The following is a 25,804-nucleotide window of genomic DNA, read 5'->3' as shown; positions in this document are numbered from 1 at the left end:
CTCAGATAAAGCCCGGTTCTTTGATGCAGGCTCTTTAATACAGTTTCAAAGCATCTTTGGTTGCCCACCCTCTGCCCCCAAATGTTGGACTCAGCATACCTTAATGTATTCATGTATGAAGGTCTAACTCTGTGCTATGTAATATTACCCATTAGTTAATTATATGGGAAATTTAGATTGTATGTCATTGGTAGATTTCTTTTTAAATTATTGTTATGACTTCATAGTTTTTAACCATGTATCTTTACCTGCAAGCTTTACAAACTGATATATTTTTAAAAATAGCTGCATTGATAGATGAATGAGAATGAAAGCAACCTAGATGCCCATTAGCAGACAAATGGATAAGGAAGCTGTGGTACATATACACCATAGAATATTACTCAGCCATTAAAAAGAATTCATTTGAATCAGTTCTAATGAGATGGATGAAACTGGAGCCCATTATACAGAGTGAAGTAAGCCAGAAAGATAAAGACCAATACAGTATACTAACACATATATATGGAATTTAGGAAGATGGTAACGATAGTCCTATATGCAAAACAGAAAAAGAGACACAGATGTACAGAACAGAATTTTGGACTCTGTGGGAGAAGGCGAGGGTGGGATGTTTCGAGAGAACAGCATCAAAACATATATTTTCTAGGGTGAAACAGATCACCAGCCCAGACTGGATGCATGAGACAAGTGCTCGGGCCTGGTGCACTGAGAAGACCTAGAGGAATCGGGTGGAGAGGGAGGTGGGAGGGGGGATGGGGTGGGGAATACTTGTAAATCCATGGCTGATTCATGTCAATGTATGACAAAAACCACTACAATATTGTAAAGTAAGTAGCCTCCAACTAATAAAAATAAATGAAAAAAAAACTGCATTGATAGATGAATGAGAATACAATGAAATGCACATATTTTAAGTTGTATCATGTGATAAAACTTGAAATATTTATATAAGTATGGTGTGAATGTTTATGTCCTCTGAGTCATATGTTGAAATCTTAATCCTGCAGGGTGTGTTAGAAGGTGGAACCTTTTGAGAGGTGATTAGATCATGAGGGTAGAGACCTCACAAATGGGATTAGTGGCTTTATAAAAGTTTTTAAAAAGTGGCTTTATAAAAAGTTTCAGAAAGATTCCTTGCTCCTTGTACCATGTGAGGACACAGGAAAAGTCATCAGTTATGTACCAGGAAGAGTGTCTTATCAGATACTATATCTGTCAGTACCTTGATCTTGGGCTCCCCAGCTTCCAGAACCATAAGAAATAACTTTCTGTTGTTTATAAATTACACAGTCTATGGTATCCTGCTAACATAGCCCGAACAGACTCAGACTAAGACAAGGATGGAAGGAAGACAATTTGGAGAAGCACAGAGGAAGTGAGCTGGGAAGAGCATGATGCATGAGGTCAGGTGTGCGTGCATGCCAAATCACTTGTCATGTCTGACTCTTTGCAACCCTATGGACTGTAGTCCACCAGACTCCTCTGTCCATAGGATTCTCCAGGCAAGAATACTGCAGTGGGTTGCTGTATCCTCCTCCCTGGGATCATCCCAATCCAGGGTTTGAACTGGTATCTCTTAGGTCTCTCGCATTGGCGGGCAGTTTCTTTACCATTAGTGCCACCACTTGGGTTCAAATCTCAGCTCTTCTGCTTGTGATACTTATGATCTTGGACAACTGGCTAACCCACTTGATCTTCGGTTTCCTCAGCTGTAAAATAGGTATTACTAATATTTGCATTCTCTCTGCCTCCAGTTTTCTTTACTTGACTTACCTCTAATCATATTTTAAAGCACATCTCAAACACTGCTTCTTTCAAGAAGCTTTCTCTGACCTCTGCAGACTTTGTTGAGTGCCCTTCATCAGTATCCCTTTGATCCTCTGTGCTCTGTGTTAATTCCACATCTTATATCTCTATCCTTTAAATGGCAAGCTCTTTGAATGCAATTATTGTGTCTTATTCATCTGTATCTCCAGTGTCTGGAACTATTCCTAGATCAGCAGATGCTTGGTAATTGTTCTCTCAAAAAACAAAACAAGGCAAAGTGAATTAATAAGTAAACTGAATCCAACTTCTGGATAGTAGGGTCGATCTAAACCTGGCCAATTAGCAAAATAACTTGTAGATATTTTTTCCCCAGCTTTATTGAGATTTAATTGACATATTGTATAAGTTTAAGGTGTATGATTTGGTTTAATACAGCTATATATTGCAAAAGACTATAGGTTAGCTAAACCTCCATCATGTCACAAAATTACCATTTCTTTCTTGTGGTGAGAACATTTGAAGTCTACTCTCTGAACAACTTGGAAGTATACAATGCATTCTTGCTAAATGTAATCACAGTGACGGGCATTAGATACACCAGAATTTATTCATCTTCCAACTGGAAGTTTGTACCCATCAACTAGTATCTCCCCATTTTTCTCACCCTGTCAGCCCATGGTAACCACCATTCTGCTCTTTGTTTCTACAAGTTCAGTGTTTTCAGGTTCCACATATAATCAGATTCCACATCTAATTCCACACAGATACCATATAGTATATATCATCCTCTGTCTGACAGTTCACTTAGCATAATACCCTCAAGTTCCATCCATGTTTTCACAAATGGCATGATTTCCTTCCTTCTCATGGGTGAATAACATTCCATTGTGTGATATCCATTCATCTTTGACAGACATTTAGGTTATTTTCATATCTTGTCTATTACAACTAATGCTGCAGTAAAAGTGGGATCTCAGATATTCTTTGTTATTCTGTTTTCATTTCCTTTGGAAATGTAAACCTGGGTTCATGCTCAGTCAGTTAGTTGTGTCCAACTCTTTGTGACCCCACGGATGGTCACCCACCAGGTTCCTCTGTCTGTGGAATTTTCCAGGCAAGAATCCTAGAGCAGGTTGCCATGTCTTACTTGAGGGGATCTTTTTGACCCAGGGATCAAATCATGTCTCCTGCATTGCAGGCAGATTCTTTACCACTGGGCCACCTTGGAAGTCCATATTTAAGCCTAGAGATATTTTAAAAGGGAAAAACTATTTGATTAATACTTAAGGATTTTGATTTAGTAGGTGTATTAGTCTGTTGGAAGTGAAGTGAAACTTGCTCAGTTGTGTCTGACTCTTTGTGACCCCATGGCCTGTAGTCCATGGAACTCTCCAGGCCAGAGTACTGGAGTGGGTGGCCTTTCCCTTCTCCAGGGGATCTTAGTCGGCTATGTCTACTCTAACCACAAAGTACCTCAGACTGGGTGGCTTACCACCACCCAGAAGCAACAGAAATTAATTTTCTCATGATCTATGGGGGGCTAAGAGTCTGAGATCAAAGTATCTGCAGGGTTGATTCCTTCTGAGGTCTTTCTCATTGCTTCTAGGTAGCCATCTTCTTTCACTGTTTTCACATCAGCTTTGCTCTCTGCCTCTCTGTGTCCTAATCTCCACTTACAAGAACACCCGTCATACTGGTTTAGGGCTCACCTTAATGTCCTTATATCTCATTACTCTCTTCTTTGAAGCCCATATCTCCCAAATCAGCACATATTGAGGTAGTGATGGTTAGGAATTCAACACATGAATTTCAGGGGACATAGTGCAGCCCAAAATAGCATTTCTGGGATAGTGCCTAGGAAGCTCCATAAATAATTCTGAAGATTAATCCAGTTTGGATAGTGTGGACCTAAATCTCCTTTAACATTTCTGATTCTATTAAGGGTAACCTGTTTAAAATATTTGTGTATTTGGCTGCATCAGGTCTCAGTTGCAGCATGAGGGATCTTCCACTGTGGTGCACGGATGCTCTAGTGTGGCACGCAAGCTCCAGAGTGTGCAAGCTCAGTAGTTGCAGTGCTTGGGCTAAGCTGTTCCATGGCATGTGGGACCTTAGTTCCCCGACCAGGTATCAAACCCACATGCAACACATTACAACATGGATTCTTAACCACAGGACAACCAGGGAAGTCCCCAAAGTAGCATGTTTTAAATTAATAATCAAGTGTGCTTTACAAGCATGCAAGTAAATAAGAGAGTTTACCTCCTTGAAAATTCTCCAGAAAAAGCAAAAGGATAAAATAACTAATAAAAACTAAAAGTAGGAACATGAATTAGTGGACTTAAACCAGGATTCAATGAAAATAAAGTGTAATCCCCTGATAAGAAGATCAGAGATTGGATCTAGGACCTCATCCCAAAATGTAGGCAGGATATGTTTCTTCTCTTTAATGTGAGGAAGAGAAGTTACAAAGTAGGTGCCTCTTGCTCTTTAGGGTTTTCCTCTCTTCTGTGTTTAGTATGTTTCCTACCATGAGAATTGAAGTATCTTAACTCTTGTTCATTTTGTGAAAGTATAAACTATCTTTAAAAAAAATAACATGTTTTACTTCCCTTGAAGCTATTAAAACCAACATTGGCATTCTATTTCTTCATTATTTTGAGATTCAGGTTATGGCAAAATATGCACATGAAAATTTTACCTATGTATTTAGTCTATAATAATTATTACTATTTAATCTATATGTATTATTATTTTTGACAAATCTTTGCTGGAAGGCCAAACCTATTTATGCTTTTTGAGATTATTGAATGCCCACCAAATGATATGTATCTGAAAAGCTTATTTTCTCAACTGTTATTTATTTGCTTTATCACATTAGAATGATGTATGGGCTTGTGTTGTTCCCAGCATCACACATCAAGCCCAGCTATTCAAAGCAAAGAGGACTCTGCGTCCTTTACTAGAATAGCTGAACCATTATCCTCCCACATCAGCTTTGTTAGAGAGGCTTTTTTTTTTTTATTCATGAAATCTAATAAGTGTTTGCTTTCTCCATTGCTTATTCAAAGTCATTGAATATTGTAATTTCTTTCTATTAATCAGCATTATACCTACATGCGTGCTGAATGAACAATGGAAAGGATTAATGAGGCATGATGTTTACTCTGATGCTTTTGGTGAGAATGTTCATCTTATGAAGAAATGAACTGAAACCTAAAGCATTCTCCCAAGGAACACCTATTATGCATTTCACTGAATTTGCTTTTTAGTTTTCTTTTCCCTTGAGAGAGGTTTCCTCCACCCCTTTGGTCAATCTAGTATGGCACAAGGGTAATGACAAATCTAATAGATGCTATAAACCACTATTTTTAATGCACAGTGTAATTGAGTCAGAATATAGTGTCTATACTGATGACGTTCCTGATGCTTTAACAGCTGAAATTATGATTAGAAAGATCCAGATAATGCTGACTTCTATTATATTAGGCCACAGTATTATACAATTTTCATTCCTGCAGCCTGTCCTTTCTTTTCTTTTGAATTATTCAGTGTTGTCTTAAATGGTTTAGTACTTCTTTATAACAGAATTCAAAAAACTGCTGAGAGAATTGAACATTTTTGGTAAAACAGATGCAAGCTCAATTTCTCAACTGTCAACAGACAATTTCTTTCCATAGCTTTTATAGGAAAGTGCCTTTTTAAGTAGCACCCTATAGCAACCTTCCTAGACAGCTGAAATGGGGTAGTGTGAAAGCAGTCCAATGCCCTGTACAAGGAAAGATCATTACCCTAATTGCTATGTGGTGTTTAGAAGATGTATTTTCACTTTTCACATTGTCAAGGGTACAAGGTGAGAAAATGCTTTATGGATGGTGGTGAGGAGTGGGAGTTACTCTTAAAAATAATGAATGCCTCCATAACTCAGACCTAGTGAGGTGTGAGTGAAATATGTTGTTTTCTTCCTTTGTGAATAAAGATCATCGATTACTGCTGCGGACTAGGACACCTTTATTCGTGACCTAAAGCCATCCAAAATGTAATACTCTAAAACTGTTGGTTTCACCATCTGTCTGCTGGAGTATTTGTAATTTGTTTTAAAGGACATTCACTATAATTGTACATGTAATAAATAACAAAAATAATTTTGTGTTGATGCCATTACTAATAATGTTACGAGTTACCAGTTAACTTCTCAGTTAACTTTCCTGAGAAGTTCTTTGCTGGTCATTTTACATATAGTTAAACACAATTCTCATGTGATAGAGTTGAAAAAGTTTAAGAAATTTGCTAAACAGACAAGAGCTAGCAAGTGACAGAACCAGGATTTGAACCCTGGTCTTTTCAAAGCCACGATGCTTTATGACACCTCTAGTGAATCTCTTAGAGAGAATTATCTATTTTAAGGAAAAACAAACATGAATACCAGTAATTTTAACTTAGACAGTAATCAGTTTACCTAAGTGATTAGAGCAGGACTAAAATGGGTTATATGATTTTTCCTGGAATGACGGGTCTGAGTGGCATAAGTAGTTATGGTTTTCATCATAGGTAGCAAAGATAGAGTTATATTCAATTAAATGATCTGCAAGCTTATCTAGGGATGACTAGTTGATTATGGGGTCACTGGGATTGAAATAGGCAGCCTACTAAAGTCTCACTTGAATTGGAAAACCTAAAACAAATAAAAAAATTTTAAGTCTGGTAAAAAGAGGCTTGTCTTAGATTCCCATGATGGAGAGTCATGGGAATTTTTCAATTCCCAAACTAAGTCAATTAACAGAACTAAGTGCTCTTAAAAAAAAAAAAGAAAAAGAGGAAGGTGTGATGTACTTGAGGAAAGTTTCTGTGATAATGTCATAGGAATTTGCTTAAATCTTCCACTCAACTTTCCCAAGGTTGCATTCATGTATAGAGTAACTGTGTCTGGTGACTTGAACACACACATAATGCCAAAACTAATCAATAGAAACCTCACTTAACTTACTCGCTTGGTCATTCAGAAGGCATATTGGTTTTAAAAAGTTGACGTAATTTTAGTAGCTTGTTCAGAGAGTGGCAAATTTTCAGTTGATGTTCCAAATGTTATCTCTTTATTGGAACAAATTAACATAGTCTGTGGCATCTACATAGCTCTTGATTTTTATCTATTTCAATATTTAGAGAAAAAAAAGAAGCAGTTTTCTTTTACCTTACAAGGAGAGCAATTCATTTCCCTCATCTTATCTCAGGCTCTTGTTAACTCTTCAGATTCAAGAAATAAAATATAGCCTTCGGGCTCCCTGATTTTGTATTTCACAGGACACCATATATTCTATTACCTTGATGCCATCATGCTGAGAGGACTAGGAGATCAGGGAGTATCAGATATTCCTAGTGCCTTGGGGTGCAGTGTCAGAGGGAGGCAGATGAAAGAGCAAAAAGATATGGGGGCCCTCCAGCTCCATTTACCTTTTAATGGACCTACTACTAAGAGACCTGCTAAGATACCCTTTTCAAAGTAAAAGAAGTTGTGCCCATTACATAAGATATTACTGGTAAAATGGCACAAATTTGGCGGGCTCAATTATTTTGGAGAAATGTCTATCAGATTTGAGCCTCTGAATAATTCACTGTATTTCCCAAAATGCCAAATTTGAGAGGGCCCTACACCAAGGGAAGCCTCCCAGCAGAACGAAGCTATAGTGTAATTTATTTTACCACTTAGTTCTTATGACTTAGTGGATACAATGGAATTCAAAGTGTGTGTAGCCCATTAGGGTGCTTAACAGTGTTAATCACTGCTAGGAGAATTACAACAGAGATTCCTGGAGATTTGGAACAAAACTATGCCTTCTTTGACAAATAACTATTCTCTCTCTTTCTCTTTAAAAAAAAATGTTTATTTATTTATTTGGTGTGCAGGATCTTTTAGTTGCAGCATGTGAAGTTTTAATTGCAGCATATGGGATCTAGCTCCCTGACCAGGGATCGAGCTCTGGCCACTTGCATTGGGCGTGCAGAGTCTTAGACACCGGGCTGCCAGGGAAATCCCTTTCTTCTTATTAGTAGCTTCTAGTAGAGTTTAAGGGCTTCCCTGGTGGCTCAGATGGTAAAGAATCTGCCTGCAATGCAGGAGACCTGGGTTCCACCCCTGGGTTGGGAAGAGCCCCTGGAGGAAGGCATGGCAACCCACTCTGGTGTTCCTGCCTGGAGAATCCCCATGGACAGAGGAGCCTGGTGGGCTACAGTCCAAGTGGTTGCAAAGAATCAGACATGACTGAGCAACTAAGCACAGGGGAGTTTAAACAACTGGCCCATTGGCCATACGTGAGCTGTGCCTTATCATGAATCTGCACAACTTGGTGAGCCAAACTACCAAGAAGAAAAATTCAACATGCCCAACAGTACTCTATTACAAGTGATTATTAAAATCTCTCACTTTATGATAGAACATTCTCAGATGGAAGACAGAAATGGTTTTCTACTTTCCATTAGAGTTAAAATACAGGTTGGAGAGAACCCACTTGGGAGTCAGTTTAGAGGAGAGTGACATGAACAGGTCACATGCAGAGAATTCATTCTTATGGAAACAAAGAAGAGACAGCGAGCTTTCAAAAGTCAGACACACACACATTGTGAGGGTACAGTTCCACGCTTGGCTGTGGTGGTGACCGTGGAGCCTTACTGGAGCATTCAATCTGTATATAGTTGGATTATTCCTCCTGGCTATATAGTCTGCAGCCCAGATATCTCTAGCCTTCCTTGGTAATTTAAGAGTGGCCTCATAATCTTTAATACATTCTTTTTCTGTATATCTTGGATGGAATGGGTTCTATATCTTACAGCTAAAAATGATTCCTGATACATGGATATTTGCAGTAACCAAAGAGAGGAATGTAGGCAATAATCTGGTCAGTCACATAGAAGAAGTGATATATATATATATATATATATATATATATATATATATACATATATATATGTATATTTATTTTATATTTTTATATATTTTATATATTATATTTAAATATATATATGTATTAAACAACCCACTCAGTTTTAAAAAGATTGAGCAATCTCACCTGTCTCAACTCATGCAATTAAAATTATTTCTTCCTCAGCCATAAGATATACAAATCTGAGCAGTTTAAGAAAATCTCATACACGAACTCTTAATTTACAAAACAGATATGTTAAAAGATCTCCCTTTTTTAGTTTACCAAAAAATTTACCATGTCAAAGAATTAAGTGTATATTTTACCTAAACTGGCCAATTCCCCACTTACTTACTAAATTGTCATTTATTAAAGAATTCTGTTTTTAAAGAGTTCTTCAAGACCATGTCTACTACATAAATAGAGATTTGCTTTTATTTAAGCACAAAAATTTGAATGCTTGGTTGGGAAGTTGTGAGATCACCAGTCCCCACAGCCTAACAAATGATTCTAACCATCACTTTCAAAATTGAAATGCTTTTTAAAATATCAACATTATGAAGAATGTACACCAATGAGGAATATGTTTATTATGTAGGGCTTTTAAATGAAAACAATAAAACACATATCTAGCTAAAAAGTTCACCAGTACAAAACAGCATGCCTCTCAATTCCTGAATGTTTTGGTGTTAATGTGGCTATCTATTGATTTTGTAGAGTCACCATAGTCCATTTTCCTAGTTATTTTTTCAGTTGTAAATTTTAAAAATCTTTTTTGGGAGAACTTATGATACTATACAGGTAGCTTTTACAGTGATGATGATGCAGTAATTGTGCCTGCCTCAGATATGTGTGGATGTCATACTATGTGGCTCCACACTTATGAATACCCCTAAATCCCTTTTAGGTTCACCAGTTCACAGTGGATGTTGAACACCTATGAGATATTTAAGAGCATCATAAAAAGACTATTTCTGGAGGTTGTGCTTATGCTTGGAATAGATCTCCTTCCCAGCAAGTCAAAAGCCCACTAAAAGGATTTGATCTCAGCCTTTGTTAGATGTTTGCTTTCCTCTTAGAGAGCTCATCTTATAGCTGTAACATGGGTAGTTGTCTCTTTAATTACTAGGAACTTGACTTTATAAGAACTTTGGAGCAGAACTTGGTGACTAATATTTAACCTCATGATAAATATTCATCAGAGTTTGCACAATTGAAAAGATTTAGTTTTTTCAAGACAGTTGAAAAAATATGTTAGAGCTGTATCTTTTACAGCTTTTCAAGACATACTAGATTTCAGATTATGTAATAAGCTCTGCTATTTAAGTTCTGTCTTCCAAGTAAAGCACTGGATCTTATAAAGCCCAGGAATATTCTTTTTTCAAAAGTGGGGTCTCATGAAATTTTGGCGCAAATATTGTGTGTGTATGCTCGGTCACTCAGTATGTCTGCCAGGCTCCTCTGTTCATGGAATTTTCCAGGCAAGAATACTGGAGTAGGTTGCCATTTCCTACTCCATGGGATATTCTGGAACCAGGGATTGAACCTCTTATGTCTCTTGCACTTGCAGGCAGATTCTTTACCACTGAGCCACCTGAGAAGCTCAGATATTTGTAGGCTATACTTTACAGAGTTTTACTGTATCAGAGCAGCAATAGTAAATGGCTTGCTTGATATATTCAGTTATTAGCATTCTTAATATCACTCAAACCTTCAAAATCCTAACCCTCAGTCGATAGTTTCCTAAATGACTTTAATTAATTAGCTTTCTCAGCTAAATAAAGCTTAGTGGAAAATTTTAAGGAAGAGCTCAAGTTCAAATACTGGGTTTCATTGGTGAGGAAAAATTGGAACTGAGGTTATCAAATGTTTTTAGTCTGATTTTGATGATAGGGAAAGCTGAACATGGAGATTAGTAGTTTTGTCTTCCTGCTATTTGATCTGGCCAAAGAGCAACATACTTGAGACTGAAAGATTTCATATCTTCATCTGCAGTCTGTAGATATGGATATGGTTATGGTAACTACTCAAGTATCCTAGTACATATATGTCATTTTACCTCTCAGATGATCAGAAACAAGATGTGTTTCATTTATATACTCCATGATATTTCCATGAGTAAAATGCTGTAGGTGTTTTCTAATGGTACAAACCATCTATGTATCTGTTTAGATTCTTCATAAGCCTCTGGGATCAACTTCACATGAACTTATGCTTGCAAAGGAAGGATGTCAAAATTCCCAGGGCTGAAACCATTCACATCAGGTGACCAAAATAATGGAGCTTCAGCTTCAGCATCATTCCTTCCAATGAGTATTCTGGCTTGATTTCCCTTGAGATTGACTGGTTTGATCTCTTTGCTATCCAAGGGACTCTCAGGAGTCTTCTCCAGCACCACAGTTCAAAGGCATCGATTCTTTGGCACTCTGCCTCCTTCTCTACCTCCCTTTACGATACAGCTCAGGAAATATACCTTCTAGCATATATCCTCTGGTGTGCCTGACTTAATTAAGTGCCCCTCCTTTGCGTACCTATGGAACCCTGTGTACGGCCTTACCATTGCGTTACCTTAATATCATATGCTTATATATTTGTCTTGCCTTGTACCCTTTCCCAATTTCTATTTCTGAACCATGTCTAACTCATGGTAGCTGCTCAATTAATGTTTACCAAAGTGAATTAAACATTTCTTCTCTGTCTCTGCTTTGTTCATCTATCTTCCTTTTCCCTCATTCTTCGTGCTCCTGGTTGCTGATTGGTCTATTTGTGTTGACTCTGCCTTACTGTATAAAGCTCCAACTTTATGTGTATCTCCTACCTTCACATCTCTCTCAGTGTGATGACTTCAGTACAATTATGCACTCTTACAGTCAGATGAAGAATATTGGAACAGTTTTGATTTTGGAATGTTTTGTTAAATGAAAAATGGAAGTCAAGACCGCCTTAAAGGCTAACTCCTTTAACCTCCTTAAAGAAGCTTGTCCTGTCTTTTAATTGCTAATGACCTGTCCTTTTAGGGTCCTCACAGGCAGCCTGAGGCAATCTATATAAAGATGAGATCATATGTTGGAAGGATCTGTGGGAAGGCTTTTGAAATTAGGAAGCTCTTGTTCTTGACCTAAGAGTCATGTTGTATTGGCTTTAACAAATGTGAAAATAAAGACCTAACAATTGCCATAAAAAGTTTAGGTTTAAGACATGTAGTTAGCCTGTATTTCCTGTGAAATCAGAACCTGGTTTGAATGAAAGAGGACTTCTGATTTTGAAACAGTTATTATACATGACATGTTCATTGTCAGCCACATATCCCTTTCAATCTGTGCCTTAAAGCCTAAAAATTTGTAAAATTTTAGAATTTTGTAAAATTTGCATGGTAAACTCAGATTTTTAAAGTTTACCTTTGTGACTTTTTTCTTCTCCACCACCCCCATCTGCACAAATTTCCCTAAATGATAAGCACTCAAAGACATTTGACCCACATCATGGACAATTAGGCTTCCCTGCTGGCTCCGTGTTAAAGAATCCGCCTGCAATGTAGGAGCTGCAAGAGACATGGGCTCTGTCCCTGGGTCGGGAAGATCCCCTGAAGGAGGCAATGGCAACCCACTGCAGTATTCTTGCCTGGAGAGTCTCATGAATAGAGGAGCCTGGTGGGCTACAGTCCATGGGGTCTCAAAGAGTCAGACATGACTGAAGGGACTTCGTAGTAGCATGGACAATATCTCTCAGTAGTGAGCTGATGAAATTTTACAAATGCAGTGGGTTGTAAATTTAAGCAATCTTTAACTGAATGGCTATTTCAACTCCTCAAGTGGTTAGTCAAGTAAAGGATGTCACAGCAGTTCACATTCAAAGTGTCATACTCTAGGGGTATAGTAATAATGCAACTTCATACCATGTATCCAAATCTGTATTTTACATTGGAGAGTGACTTCTTTATGAACACATCACTGGATTTGCAAGTCACTGTGAAATATTTTGATTTCTGGAATCAAGACACTGATCCCAGCTGATTTCTCTTTTGAACATATTTTGTCTTTGTCTGTCAGTAGCTTTATTTCCTAGCAAAAGTAGATTGCCCTGGTATGAACAATTCTCTCTGTAATTTTGACTTGTAAGCAAGTCTTTTCTAAAAATAAGATTTCTCTGAACTGTTATACTTTTCTTAAGCCCTAAGAATTCTGAAATTTAAATGTTAAATTAACATCCAGTTTAACATGAGGGAGATCAGGTATGCACATGCTATTCCTTCCCTTCTGTTGTTCTTGAAGACATGCTCCTGAATTTGCATAGTAAGGCCAACCCTTCCAGTTTCAGCCAATCTACTCACACACTTGGTTCCCACAGGAATCCTTTTCTCCCCTGAATCATTTCAATCAGTAAGTGAACACAATCATTCACATCCACCTTAAGAAACAAAAATCTACCAGACAAACAAAATAGAGATCTTCACTCCCCAGCATCTTTAGTTTGGCAACCACCCATCTATCTGTGACTTTTTGGAGCAAAGTGCTTCAAACAGTTGTGGCTGTCTCTATGGACTTTCCTTTTATTCTCTTGTCAACCCTCTTGCCCACATATGATAATTTATTTGTATTGTGGGTTGTGATTACTAACCTTCTTGTAACCATGCCCTTTGGTCTCTAACTTTGTAGTCTCTCACCCACTCTGTTTTTGGGAGGACTTGGACTTGCCTTTGCCTATAGGATATGAGAGAAACGATGGAGTGCCAGTTTTCAGTCAGTGTCTCAGGAAGCCTTGTGTCCTTCTGCTTTCCTTTTCTTGGAAGACTGCCACCATTCTGAAAGCATGCCCGGACAGTCCTTTGGGAAGTTAAGAAACCCTGCAAAACAGAGATGAGTCATTTTCATTGTTATACTTGAGGATATTCTAGAGCAACTGACCTCTATGGTACCCACTGGTTAATTGCAGTCACATAACCTAACCCTGTTGCGATCAGCTGAGACTGGTCCAGAGGAGCAGTAGACTTGTAAGAAATAATAGTTGTTATTTTAAGCCACTGAGTTCTGTGCTGGTTTATCAGACAGCAATAGCTAAGCTACTATATTCCACTGATCTGGCTTTCATTGCCACCACATTCTGAAAGTGTCGTTGTGGTTATTGAAGTCATCAGGGCCCTCTAATTCACCACGTCCTAGAGTCAATTATCTGACAAAATGCTCCTTTTTGAAATTCTTCTCTAAGCCTTCATAATATCCTGTTTACTTGGCTTCCTGCTACATCACTGATGTTCTTCCTCAGTCTCCCTTGCTTCTTTTCTCCTCTGCCAGATCTACACATGTTGGAAACCACTGATCTGTGTGTATCCTCATTGCCTTTATAAAAATATTTTTTCTTTAACAATATAATTCAGTTCCATGTATTCAAATACTATCTATGTGATGATAACTCTCAATTATAAATCCTCTTTTCTATATCTTTTCTCTGAATTCTAGACTCATATTTCTAGAAGCTTGTGTAGCATCTTTACAGATACATAATAGAATTACAATTTTAACATGGCAAAGATAGTTCTTTATTTTTTAATTTTCTAATTCTTCTTTAGTTTCTTTCTGGGTCTTATCTTTATCATCCCACTCAACCCAAAAACCCAATTGACAAGTATATTGATAGCTCTACTTCCAAATCACCATGAGTGTGATCATATATACATTCCAACAATTCTTACAGGTATAATCTGACCCATCCTCATGTCTTATTTGCTCAAATTCAGTTGCCTCTTAATTTATTTCCCTGCTTTCATTCTTAATCTATAGTCAGGTCTCTTCACAGTAGCTTGAACAGTTTTTTTAAGTCTAATGACATAATTACTTTGCTTAGACTCCTCTGATGGCTTTCCATGCCAGTGGGGAAAAAAAAATCCAAACTTCTTGCCTCATTTTCTAAAACCTTCTCTGATCTGTCTAGAGCTATCTTCTCTCGTCTCATATCTGACCATTTTCATTTTTTTTCCACTATGCTCTTTTTCTTGTTCAGTTTCTCAGTCATGTCTGACTCTTTGCAACCTCATGGACTGCAGCACGCCAGGCTTCTCTGTCCTACACCATCTCCCAGAGCTTGACCAAACTCATGTCCATTGAGTTGGTGTTGCCATTCAACCATCTCATCCTTGGCCGTCCCCATCTTCTCCTGCTTTCAATCTTTCCCAGCATCAGAGTCCTTTCCAATGAGTCAGTTTTTCATATCAGATGGCCAAAGTACTGGAGCTTCAGCTTCAGCATCAGTTCCTCCAATGAGTATTCATTTACTCCAAGTTCCCCTCTGTCTTTGAGTCTCTACACTTGCTGTTCCTACTTCCTGGAATTTTCTTTAGTATGTATTTCATAGCTGGTACTTTTTTCAACATTCCAGTCAGATTAAAATGTAATATTTTCAATTTTAACTTTAATTATAATATTTAATAATTACATTTATTTATTATTCGCTTTGCCTTGGACAGTGATGTAAGTTTCTGGTAGTCTTTGTAGCAGTTCTTAGGAATTCATTTTTTTACATTTATCATAATAAAAAACTTAATGTCTTATTTTTTATGAAAAAATTTACTTTCATAATAGGTTTTGAGAGTCATCCTTGCTCAAATAGCTTGCTTCTATAGCCCCCAATTCATTCTCTAAGATACCACCTTTATTTATTTTCTTTATAGCACTTATTTATCTTCTAGTTCTTATATAAAAGCAGCTTATTTATTCATTTCTTATGTGGTTAATGTCAGACTTTCTCCATCAGAGTTCAGCATTCCTGAAACTAGACTCTTGTTTGCCTTGTGATCTGCTGTCTACTCTATGCCCAAGACAGTACCTGGCGCTGAGTGGGTGTTCAGTAAGGATGTGCTGAAAGAATAAATGCATCTGAAGTGGAACACTACTGATGAATGCATCAAAATATTAGATCTTGCTCTTAGTTCAATATTGACAAGCACCCATGATATACTTCCAAATTCTTAGATCCTTTAATGTGTAAAAATAAGGTACTACAATGGATTAAACATGTGAAATCTCTTTATTAATGACATTGATCTAGTCATTGACTTAGCTTTTATATTAGCCAGCAGAAAGGCACTGATCTGAAAATACATGTGTCCATTGCCTTGGCAGCTGGCCTTTCACTAAATTGACTTTCCAAATGCCATGCTCTAAATTAGGCTGATTTGCAACATATTAAGTTAAATTGTGTCATGAATGGGCTACACTTTTCAGGTTTGCATGTCTGTGATGTACCAAGGAGATGCTACATACAATGAAATTTAGGAATGAAAACTTATGTTTTCAAATGAGAAATGTACCTTTCATAGAAATATTAACAATGTATCCTTTAAGATTCAATTTAAGCATTACCTTTTCTGGCAAGCATTCCTTGATCTTTTAGGAAATGCCAGTCACATCTTCTCCTTGGGTATCTAATGGCTGAGAGCGTTGACTGCATTGAAATTTTAATTGCTGATTGAAGAGACTGCTTTTTCCCATTAAACCTTGAGGCCCTTCAAACAGATCCCACATGTTCTTCTTGAGAATGCAGATCATGATTTTGGCATCTTTAGTCAGTTTATAAAATAAAGTAAGTTCTAGCAAATGTTTATTGATTTGAATTAAATAAATATCATTTATGATATTTAACATGTATATTGGGTTGAATTACTACTTAATCATTTTATGTGAATATCTAAGCTTGGCTTCAGAATGTGAAGCTTTGGAGGGTAGAAAGAATGTATTATTGTTGTTCAGTTGCTCAGTTGTGTCTGGCACTTTACCACCCCATACAATGCAGCATGCCAGGCTTTCCTGTCTGTGACCAACTCCGGGAGTTTGCTCAAACTCATGTCCATTGAGTTGGTGATGCCATCTAATCATCTCATCCTCTGTTATCCCCTTCTCCTCCTGTCTTCTATCTTTCCCATCATCAGGATTTCTCTTATATTTCTCTTAGAGAATAGTACACCACTCTGCATATGGTAGTGATGCTCTCTCCTCCACTAGATTTGGGATCTACCCAGACTAGTTACCTCCTCTGGGTTTAGGGGAGTTGGTAGCCAATTTCCACTTAGGGTTTTGCATTAAATCTCTATCTTGACTGCTGTCTTGGTGAGCTGACTGGATAATATGAAAACTTCACAAACTTTTAAGAGGAAGCACAGTTAGTATAGTCTCATGACCTCACATTTTACTTAATCTCATTTTTTAATTGGTACCTAACTCATAGAGTTCTTACAAGGATCACATAAAGTAGTATATACAAAGTACATGACATGTTCTGACTATCTGGTTCATATTAGATTATAAAATTATTAGGTATTATTAACAATAGAAATAATATTTTTATTCTTGTTACTATTATAATTATTACTCTTTTCTGAGGCCTACATCAGATCAGTCTTTACCTCCTATTTTCCATTTTGCTTAGGCCACCAGATCTGGGGCCCAAAATGTCAGGCGGAGCCAACAGATTCCAGGAAAATGTTCAAACTGGGTAGAGTTTTCATCAATCTATATTAGACTAATGGAAATATTTCTTTCCTCCTCCCACTGAGGGTTCTATACTCAATCATGAGCAAGCACCTTTAAAAATGACACCTTTGTGTGTTCTTTCCTCTTTTGACTTTATGTATCAGACATACAATTTGGTCTGGGAAGGTGTTAGCTGTGAGCTAGAAGGTTAAAGTAGCACCTAGTCAATAAATAAAAAAACTCACTGAGGGAAATACATTTTATTTGTGTTGATGTTTTCCTTTACAGAAGGAAATCCAGTGGAATGAGCAGGCTTTTCAGGAATAAATCAGTAGAAAGAATGTACAACTTACGAGGAGAGCAAGTAATGGATTGGAAGCTGTGGTAAGCAGATTCCTGAACCTGAGGTAAGAAATCTTGAAGTCAGTTTTTAATCACACAAGACTAGACTAGGAAAAGGTAATGGGGATTTCAAAAATTTTCAGATTTTTAAATAAATTATACCCATGTCTTAGGGAGCACAAAATAGTGTTTTTCAGGTATTCTTTCTTACAGTTAAGGTTAATAGTTTTATGATTATTTTAGTCCTTACTGAGGAAGCAGGCAGTACAACTTTCCCTTCTATTTTTTACTTCCCCTTCTTTTCAATTTTACTGTTTTCTCAGAGAATTTCTATATATCAGTTCATTTCAGTCACTCAGTCATGTCCAGCTCTTTGCAACCCCATGGACTGCAGCACTCCAGGCTTCCCTGTCCATTACCAACTCCTGGAGCTTGCTCAAACTCATGTCCATTAAGCCAGTGATGCCATTCAACCATCTCATCCCTGTCATCCCCATCTCTTCCCGCCTTCAATCATTCCCAGCATCAGGGTCTTTTCAAATGAGTCAGTTCTTTGCATCAGGCAGCCAAAGTATTGGAGTGTCAGCTTCAGCATCAGTCCTTTCAATAAATATTCAGGGATGATTTCCTTTAGGATGGACTGGTTGGATCTCCTTGCAGTCCAAGAGACTCTCAAGAGTCTTCTCCAACACCACAGTTCAAAAACATCAATTGTTCAGTGCTCAGTTTTCTTTATAGTCCAACTCTCACATCCATACATGACTACTAGAAAAACCATAGCTTTGACTAGATGGACGTTTGTTGGCAAAGTAATGTCTCTGCTTTTTAATATGCTGTCTAGTTTGGTCATAGCTTTTCTTCCAAGGAGCAAGCATCTTTTAATTTCTGTATATAGGCCTTTACAATCCATTGATTATTCAATTCTTATTGGAGTGAATCAATATATTCAACCTATTTGTCTCAGTTATGGAAAAAACAGTATGTAACACTTACCCTCAGGAAGATGATGATAATTATGGTGTAAAAAATCATAAAAAGTGCAAAAGTGAACTTTAGCTTTTTGCTGTATCTTTCTGTTAAATCTTACATAATATTAATTTAGGCTCTATATTCAATGGAAAAATGGTCAGGTTTAGATACTAAAATTATTACATTATAAACCAAGGGACAGTGGCTATATATTTTTTTTCCATTGGGTATATTTTGATGGAAATTTCCCAAATTTAGGGCTTCCCTGATAGCTCAGCTGGTAAAGAATCTGCCTGCATTGCAGGAGACCCCGATTTGATTCCTGGGTAGGGAAGATCCCCTGGAGAAGGGAAAGGCTACCTACTCTAGTATTCTGGCCTGGAGAATTTCATGGACTGTAGAGTCCATGGGTCGCAAAGAGCTGGACATGACTGAGTGACTTTCATTCCCAAATTTAACTGACTATATTGTCAATTACAGTTGACTTCCATTTTTTCATGATACTATGTTATCATTTATAATTATGGCTATTTATAATATAGAAAGACACTCTCATATTTGCTTGATGGACACGTCAATCTATAATTTGCAAATTAAGTTCTCCAAAGTTACAATGTTTTCAAAATTCCCACTGTGCTCACTACTCATTCCAGGCAACTGGTACATCTATTTTCTCTCCTCTTTAAAATGCTATACTCTTTGGTTGTTATTTTTAATCTTCCTATTCTAACAATTTTGAAACCTCAGTCCTTTCCATAGATAGAAAAAATATCAATCAATCACAAGTAAATAAAAATATGTATGACTAGATCATTATTATAGACATGAAGTAGAAGGCCATCATTAAAGGTGGTGTGCCAGGAATATTTGAGAGTACATGTTCCAGCCTACAATTATAGACTCTAGAAAATAATTTGGGTCTTTCTTTGGAAATATCCTATAGTTGGTAAATCTGAAAATATTTGGAGTATTAAAGCTCTTTCTTATAACATATTAACATGTTCTGGGGATTTGGATGTTGACATCTTTGGGGAGCATTATTCAGCCTACTATAGAAAGGAATATGCACAATAATTACAGAGATGATATGATTATCCATGGAGATCAAATTGCCAATTGTTGGATCATAGAAAAATCAAGAGAGTTCCAGAAAAACATCTATTTCTGTTTTATTGACTATGCCAAAGCCTTTGACTGTGTGGATCACAATAAACTGTGGAAAATTCTGAAATAAGTGGCAATACCAGACCACCTGACCTGCCTCTTGAGAAATCTGTATGCAGGTCAGGAAGCAACAGATAGAATTGGACATGGAACAACCGACTGGTTCCAAACAGGAAAAGGAGTATGTCAAGGCTGTATATTGTCACCCTGCTTGTTTAACTTATATGCAGATTACATCATGAGAAACACTGGGCTGGAGGAAGCAACAGCTAGAATCAAGATTGCTGGAAAAAATATTAATAACCTCAGATATGCAGATGACACCACCCTTATGGCAAAAAGTGAAGAAGAACTAAAGAGTCTCTTGATGAAAGTGAAAGAAGAGATGGAAAAAGTTGGCTTAAAACTCAACATTCAGAAAACTAAGATCATGGCATCTTTTCCCATCACTTCATGGCAAATAGATGGGGAAACAGTGGAAACAGTGGCTGACTTTATTTTGGGGGGCTCAAAAATCACTGCAGATTGTGACTGCAGCCATGAAATTAAAAGACGCTTACTCCTTAGAAGGAAAGTTATGACCAACCTAGACAGCATATTAAAAGCAGAGACATTACTTTGTCAACAAAGATCCATCTAGTCAAGGCTATGGTTTTTCCAGTGGTCATGTATGAATGTGAAAGTTGGACTATAAAGAAAGTTGGCCACTGAAGAATTGATGTTTTTGAACTGTGGTGTCAGAGAAGACTCTTTAGAGTCCCTTGGACTACAAGGAGGTCCAACCAGTCCATCCTAAAGGAGATCAGTCCTGGGTGTTCACTGGAAGGACTGATGTTGAAGCTGAAACTCCAATACTTTGGCCACCTGATATGAAGAGCTGACTCATTTGAAAAGACCCTGATGCTGGGAAAGACTGAGGGCAGGAGGAGAAGGGGATGATGGAGGATGAGATGGTAGGATGGCATCACCTACACAATGGACATGGGTTTGGGTGGACTTTGGGAGTTGGTGCTGCAGTCCTTGGGGTCGCAAAGAGTTGGACACTACTGAGCGACTGAACTGAATTGAACTGAACTGAAAGAGAATTTAGTTCAGTGACTAGATATAAGATCTACTTTAAAAATGCAATTGAATTTTTTATATATCTGGGTAAAAGAGAAAATGTAATGAAATGTACAAGGCAAAAGTAGAAAACTTAAAAATCTGACAGTGCCTATCTTAGTAAGGATGTGGAGTAATGAGAGCTCCCATACATTGTTAGTGGGAGTATAGAGTAGAACCACAAATTTGGAAACAATTTAATATTTTCTGAAAGTTGAAGATGTACACAACTTATGAACCAGAATTTCTCCTCCAAGTTACCTACCTCTGTGTCCTAAAGGGCATAAGCAAAAACACTCATGGCAGAATTGTTAATTGAGCATGAGAGTAGAAGGTAGAAATAACCCAAATGTCCAATAAGAAGATAACAGTTAAATACAGAGTGATATCCTCCACCATGGAGCGCTATTTAGTTGTGAGAATGAATGACACCTACATGGAAAAAATTTATGTATCACAGAAGTGTATTTTTGAAAGAAAATAGTCACAAGAAGAAACATACAAGATGATATCATTTTAATAAAATCCAAAGAAATTTAGAATATATATAGTTAAAAGTGCATATGTATGATACAGATTATTTTTTAAAAACTATTGAAGTGATAAGCACAATATTCACAGTAGTGAATCAGTATGAGTGAAAACAGGCAGCTGGGTTTGGGAAGAAGCTGACATTTTAAAGGTATGTTCTAGTTGGTGCTGAGTTTATTTTTTCTGTTAATGCTCTTCAATAATTATATATGTATTATTTACTTTTGCATGTATCAAAAATACAAAAAATATACATTATTTGTGTACACTGTGTACACATATCTGTGAAAAAAGAAAGTGTTAGTTGCTCTGTTGTGTCCTATTCTTTGTGACCCCATGGACTGCAGCACGCCAGGCCTCCCTGTCCATAACCAACTCCCAGAGTTTAATCAAACTCATGTTCATTGAGTCGGTGATGCCATCCAACCATCTCATCCTCTGTCATCCCCTTTTCCTCCTACATTCAATCTTTCCCAGCATCAGGGGCTTTTCAAATGAGTCAGTTCTTCACATCAGGTGGCCAAAGTATTGGAGTTTCAGCTTCAGCAACAGTCCTTCCAATGTATATTCAGGACTTATTTCCTTTAGGATGGACTGGTTGGATCTTCTTGCAGTCCAAGGGACTCTCAAGAGTCTTTTTCAACACCACAGTTAAAAAGCATTAATTCTTCAGCACTCAGCTTTCTTTGTAGTCCAACTCTCACATCCATACATGACTACTGGAAAAACCATAGCTTTGACTAGACAGACCTTTGTTGGCAAAGTAATGTCTCTGCTTTTTAATATGCTGTCTAGGTTGGTCACAACTTTTCTTCCAAGGAGCAAGTTATCTTTAATTTCATGGCTGCAGTCACCATCTGCAGTGATTTTAGAGTCCAAGAAAATCAAGTCTATCACTGCTTTCTCATCTATTCTCCATGAAGTGATGGGACCAGATGCCATGATCTTAGTTTTCTGAATGTTGAGTTTTAAGCCAACTTTTTCACTCTCTTTTACTTTCATCAAGAGGCTCTTTAGTTCTTCTTCACTTTCTGTCATAAAGGTGGTGTCATCTGCATATCTGAGGTTACTGATATTTCTCCCAGCAATCTTGATTCCAGTTTGTGTTTCATCAAGCCCAGCATTTCTTATGATGAACCCTGAATATAAGTTAAATATGCAGGGTGAGAATATACAGCCTTGACGTACTCCTTTCCCTATTTGGAACCAGTCTGTTGTTCCATGTCCAGTTCTAGCTGTTGCATCCTGACCTGCATACAGATCTCTCAAGAGTCAGGTCAGGTGGTCTGGTATTCCTATCTCTTTCAGAATTTTCCACAGTTTATTGTGATCCACACAGTCAAAGGCCTTGGCATGGTCAGTAAAATAGAAGTTGATGTTTTTCTGGAACTCTCTTGCTTTTTCGATGATCCAACGGATGTTGAATTTGATCTCTGGTTCCTCTGCTTTTTCTAAGTCCAGCTTGGACATCTGGAAGTTCATAGTTCACATACTCTTGAAGTCTGGCTTGGAGAATTTTGAGCATTACCTTGCTAGTGTGTGAGATGAGTGCAACTGTGCAGTAGTTCGAGCATTCTTTGGCATTGCCTTTCTTTGGGATTAGAATGAAAACTGACCTTTTCCAGTCCTGTTGTCAGTGCTGAATTTTCCAAATTTGCTAGCATATTAAGTGCAGCACTTTCACAGCATCATCTTTTAGGATTTGAAACAGCTCAACTGGAGTTCCATCACCTCCACTAACTTTGTTTGTAGTGATGCTTCTTAAGGCCCACTTGCCCTTGCATTCCAGGGTGTCTGGCTCTAGGTGAGTGATCACAACACTGTGTATACCTGGGTCATGAGGATCTTTTTTGGATAGTTCTGTGTTTTTGTGTCACCTGTTCTTACATTATCATGTTAGTTACATGTTAGTTACATATTATTAATTAGTCCGTGTTTTCTGAAATTTAATGTTTATACTTTTATATAAGGCTTTTATATTTACATAACATCAACATTTATTTGAGAATGTGGGAGAGGTTTTGGGTGTCAGAAGACCTATCTAAACACACTATCTAAGCTAAGCTTATTGTACTTAATCTTAAGTATATGCATACAGTCCTGTAAGATTATTATCAGTGGTAATTTTACTCCAGGTGAGTAAAATAAGGCTCAGAGAAGTGAATGATTTGGCTGAAGCCAACCAGTTAATAAGTTGCACAGTTAAAATTAGAACCCAGCTCTTTTGATACTTAATTCAATACTTTTGTTACTACATCATGTAGTCTATGAGGTAAGACTAGTCCCAGAGTTGGTGATGACTCCTGGTGCATGGCAGGAAGATGCTGTGGGGAGGAACTAGTACATACAGCTCTCTTTCAATGTTTAATTGGCTCTTTCTTCAGGGTTTAGTTTTTTTTTTTTTTTTAGTTTTCTAAATTATGAAAGTATAGCACATTTACAGGAGACTTGGAAAATACAGAATAAGGTTACAAATAGTTTCACTATATATTACATTTTTTAAGTAGATAATTAAGATTTTTAATTGGAATATCAATATCAAACTCTCAAAACTAATAGAATGGATATTAAGAGAAGTAGAAGAATATAGAAGACCTGAAAGTCACTGTGAACCAATTCAACATAATTAAGATTTATAAATTTTCACACAGGAGTAGGGTACAAATTCTATTCAAGTTCCCATAGACTATAAACTAGGAAACACTGGAACATATCTAGGGACATAAGAAACAGTACAAAAATTTCAAGGTCTAAAGGTATTGAAATCACACAGAGTCTGTTCCTTTATCACTGTGGAATTATGTTAGAAATCATTATCAAAAGATATTTGAAAATAACCCACATATTTTCAAGTGCAATGTGACATTTACCAAGAGATCTTTGATTTAGCCATCTAAAGCCTCAATAAGATTATATTGAAAAAAAACACAGAGAGTGATTGCAGAGAAGAAAACATTTAAATGAGAAACTAGTATCAAAATGAGATATTAATATTAAATATACTATAAATAAAGTCCCATGTATTTGGAAATTAAATGTCCACTTTTAAATGATAGGTGTTTCTAAGAAGCCATAACAAGGAAAATTAGAAAATATTTGTAACAGAATAAAAATGAAAAGAGAATTTACCGGAATTTGTTTCATGTGCCTGAAGCTGATCAATGCAACTAAATACAACATGCAATCTTGAATAAGTTATGAAAGCAAATAGTAGACACTAGCATAAAATTTTGTGAAATCTGAACTAAATCTATACTTTAGTTAATATTATATCACTTGTTAATCCTGTGTTGTTGTTGTTGTTTTTTTACAACATAGTGTTGCTTTATATCCTCAGAATTGAATTAGAAGTTTTAAGCCTTATTCAAACTTTTAAAAAACCACTAAGATAATACATTTTCTAGACTTTTTAGCAGTAATACTAGATGCCAAAATACATGGAACTATATAAAAGTTTTGAGTGAATATAAATTAGAAATCTAGGATTCTAATCATACCAAGTCAAACAAGTGGAATAAAAAATGTCATAATTTTTTTAGCTAGTCAAAATTCATGTTTTCTAAAATATATATATTGTATTATACATATTACTGTATTATGTATTACACATATTGTGTGTGTATATATACATATTATGTATTATACACATTGTGTGTGTGTATATATATATACACACACAAAGAGAAGTTTTTCTACTATGTTTGATAAACGCTTGAGAAAAGACAACAGTGACAACAACAAAAAGGGACTGAGGAATTGGAACACATAAACTAAATGAAATGAGAGAACTGAATACTGTTGGGGTCCTTTAATGGACCGGAACCTGGTGGTCTGGAGTTGAGGATGAGAAAGTGAAAGAAGGAAAGAGGCTAATATTCCCTAGGTTATGCAGCAGGCTTTCGCATTCCAGAAAATCAGCTAGAAATAGAGAGAGAGAGAGAAAGAAAGGAAGACATGGGGACCCAAGCTCTGATGGAACAAGGGTGCTTTATTGAATTCTGTAAGAGTATATATATGCTTCTTTAGATAAAGCTCAAGAGACCAGACTTTACAAGTTTACCAAGGAAGCAAGGAGCAATAGAGGCCATAAGGTCAAGAGGCAATCCATATCAAAAGAGGGTCATAAATAGTTATTTTTCACCGTCTGGAAAAATTAAGGCATGAAATGAATGGATTCCTCAACCCAGGGAGAGACTTGCCTCTCCTCTTAATTCTTGAATATTCAGGAATTAGTAAGGAACAGAGGATTCTTTACAGATCCAAAACAGCACACAGGAAACCTCCTGTTAAATGTTTCCTGACAAATACAAAATAGAAAAAGTGAAACATACTAGATAAAAGCAAAAGATCATCATATAGTCTGGTTGTTTTTAAACATGGCTACTCATTCAAAACACATCTGGAGCTTTATAGAAGAATAGCAATACCTGTGCATTTGTATTTTTCACAAAGTTCCAAAATAATTCCATTATGCATCTGGATTTTGAAAAGTGATTATAAGTTTTTCCTGTCAAATGGTAGTTTTAGTGATATAGAATTCTGTTAGAG

General features: G+C 36.9%; 1 long non-coding RNA gene across 3 annotated transcripts in view; it reads left to right on the top strand.

The window, feature by feature from the left end:
* Positions 1-25,804, top strand: part of LOC139035180 (uncharacterized) — a 271,165-nt gene that overhangs the window by 180,726 nt on the left and 64,635 nt on the right. For all 3 annotated transcript variants that reach the window (XR_011487770.1, XR_011487769.1, XR_011487768.1), the window contains one exon: positions 17,438-17,556. This is a non-coding gene — a long non-coding RNA (uncharacterized lncRNA). The remainder of the gene's footprint in view (positions 1-17,437; positions 17,557-25,804) is intronic.

Source organism: Odocoileus virginianus, chromosome 5, assembly GCF_023699985.2.
Source record: "Odocoileus virginianus isolate 20LAN1187 ecotype Illinois chromosome 5, Ovbor_1.2, whole genome shotgun sequence".
NCBI classification, from domain to species: Eukaryota; Metazoa; Chordata; class Mammalia; order Artiodactyla; family Cervidae; genus Odocoileus; species Odocoileus virginianus.
The sequence above is the reverse complement of the archived record's forward strand: the minus strand, read 5'-3'. Positions and strand labels throughout refer to the sequence as shown.